Genomic DNA, 3,087 nt, shown 5'->3' on the forward strand with positions numbered 1-3,087 from the left:
TCACGTTGTATGTGTGGTGGGAGGTCGTCATGTTGTACGTGCAGCTACAGGCCATCAGAGGGGTGCGGCTATGGACTGAATATTCAGCCCCACCCCGAACCTGTCGAAAGCTGGTCCGGTTAGAGGGTAATGTACTCGGACTGCAACATTCCCGCTGAGTCTGTTGCAAGGAATAAGGGCACAAGGTATTAGGGGACATATGCCCTTACTGCTGGGATAATGTGCGTGCCCTCAAATCCCATCCGTGGTCTCCTCCTGGGGTGGTGATCGCGGTGTCTTGGGGGTGCTCTGCTGCTTCAGCGGTAATTGCACCACCTTCTTGGGGGGAAAAGTCACGTCCTCATGGCTGGAGGTAGTAGGTCTCTGTGGTGGTGGTGCTGTGGGTTGGTGTCAGGTGGTGTAGGAGGGTAGTCCAGTGTTGGGTGGCTAGATCCGGGTCCTGGTGATGGGCATAGGTGACATATAGGGTGGAGGCCTGTGGTGTTTCCTGGAGGAGTCATAGGAGGTCATGTGTTCCACGTACGCATTGTTTTCTTCTGTAAGTTGGGGCCCAGGTGACACGCCGTACCTTCATGGCTGGTGGTGGTTGGTGTTCTGTGTGTTCTAGGTGCATCTTGGCCACCGGTGAGGTGTTGGGGGTTTTATGTGGTTGCCGGGGGTAGGTGTAGCTCTTTTCCCTGGGGATAGGGGCTGATAGAAGTCTCCACTGGGTCTGGTGTACTGGGGGCCGTGATAGGTGTTTGTGAGATAGGGGAGATTTGTTCTGGTGGTGTAGGAAAGGTTGGGGGGCTTAGTGATGGTGTGGTAGAGTATCTGCCCGGTGGGCGTGGAAGACGGCCGGAGCGGGTGGTGATGGTTTTAACAGTGGGTGTGGATGGTAAGAGGGAAGTGCGGCCTTGTGATGTGGTTGGGCATGCTGTCGGGGTGTTTGGTGATGGGGTGGCGTGGGTGGTGGTAGGGGGCTGTGCTCGTGGTGTGGGGTGGGTGGTGGGTGAGGAGCGAGGTGTAAGGGGTGGGGTGTGGGGGTGGCGGCAGGTGGTGTACAGTGCTGGAAACATGGTGGAGTGGTTGGGGGAGGATTTGAGGCCTGTATTCGCAGCATTGGTTGGGTGGCAGGAGCTGAGGTGTGGGATGTGGCAGAGAAGTTGACCGGAGAGGAGGGAGTGGGGGAGGATGGCAAGGAGGAGGAAGGTGTGATGTAACGGGTATATGAGTCCGATGGGGAGTCTGGAGCAGCGAGTGGTTGAACACTATGTATTCTCAGTGCTATAGAGGATGTGCTGGGTGTGTGGGGGGGTGCGGATGGGAGGTTTTGGGGATGTGGGTGATGTCGGGAGTGTGGGTGAGGCTGTGGCTGGTGGTGTACCTGGCTGGCGGGTGGGAGATGGGCTGGATCTGGTTGTGGTGGTGGCAATAGTGGTGGGGAACAAGGAATGGGTGTGTGGTTTGGCATCGGTCGTACTTGTGGAGTGAGGGGAATGTGGTGAAGAGGACTGTGGGGGTGTAGGGGTGGCAGCAGGTGGAGTGCAGCATTGGAGGTGTGGTGAGGTGGCTGTGGGTGGGTGGGGAATCTCTTGATTGTGTGGCTGGGCCTGAGATGGTGATGTGGTAGCGGGAGGTGAGGCATCAGGTGAGGTCGTTGGGGATGTGTTGGGGGTCCATAGGGATGGTGAGGTGCAGGTTGAGGGTGCGGTGGGGGAGGTGACCGTGGAAAGGGAGGTGGGTGAGGATGAGGGGGAGGGTGTGATACAGCAGACGTATGAGTTAGTCATGGTGGCAGGGGAGGTGAGTGGTGATGCAGTGTACTGGGTGGGAGAGTGGGTGTGGTGTGGCCAGGAGGCAGCATGTGAGGTGGGTGGTGAGGGGTGATAGTTGGGAGATGGTAGACAGGAGGAGATGGTTTCAGGAAGTAGGTTAGGGGAGCATAAGATATGGGTTCCGGTGAGACTGTTAAGGTGGAGGCAGGCTTCGTGCTGAGGAAGAACAGGATGGGAGGAGGTGATGCTAGCAGGGAAAGTGGTGTGCGGAGGAGCAGGAAGGTTAGGGATAGGAGATGGCAGGGTAGAAGATACTATATAACAGGAGGAGAGTAAGATGAGGCATTCAGTTTCATCCTGTCATAGACTGGGGGTGATATTTTTGTGACGTGGCCCCTGCCAATATGGGGAGGTGCGGGGGCAGTGTGGGGTGTCTTTTCCGTCGAGCTCTGCCTCCTGTGCACCTTCTTTGTCGAGCTCTGCTTCCCCCAGGCTCGGAATAATTGGCATATGAGGTGTAGTTCTTGGTGCTTTAGTCATGTGGAGAGGAGACTTGTAGGCACTCTTGGGTGGTTGTCCTGTGCTGGGCAGCTTTTAGCTGTTCATGGATGTCGTGGATAGGGCATCTGTGGCTGCAGGCAGAAAATTCCCACGGGTCAATGGAGGTGATATTAGTAATTTCCTTGGGAGTGGGTGTTGCTGAAAGGTTTGCATCGGCGTGGGGCGTCGTCCTCTGTGAGGGGAATTTATTGATTGTGCTGATTTGTTGTGGGGTGGAGTGAGCGGCTAGGAGGCATCTCATCAGTTGGATGTCTTTATTCAGGTCTCCCGTTGGAACATGTATTATGAAATGTTCTTTGATGACACTGGGAAGGATCCTTAGGAATATGTTAAATATAAGCTGTTTCTGGGTTGTTGCATCAGTCTCCAGGTATGTGGCAGTGATGAGTTGCCTGACCTGGATATTGTGTCATCTAGGTTTCCATCATAAGTTAAGTTGTCTAGTTGTGATAGTGCCACAACTCTCCCCAATGAAGGCATGATGGCCTTAATCACTATTTGAGTAAATTTCGCCTATGTCAGCTCCGGGATGATCTTGGGTGCGATACTGGCTATTGCTTTGCCCAGGAGAGCCATGGTGTCTACTATTTTCTGTTTGTCATCCTTGAACCCTATATCTAGGAGCAGTTTGATCATGGATAGGTATGTGTGTATGTCATATTGTTCCAGGTCGAATTTAGGTAATTGCACGTGAGGTTTTGTTACCATTTTTGCTGTTGTCCTTGCTTTGCTCCTCCTTGTATTCTGCCTGGGTCAAGAACCACCGCTG

Source organism: Coenobita brevimanus, chromosome 44 (assembly GCF_032717465.1).
Source record: "Coenobita brevimanus isolate Jiangsu-jjx chromosome 44, ASM3271746v2, whole genome shotgun sequence".
Classification (NCBI taxonomy): Eukaryota; Metazoa; Arthropoda; class Malacostraca; order Decapoda; family Coenobitidae; genus Coenobita; species Coenobita brevimanus.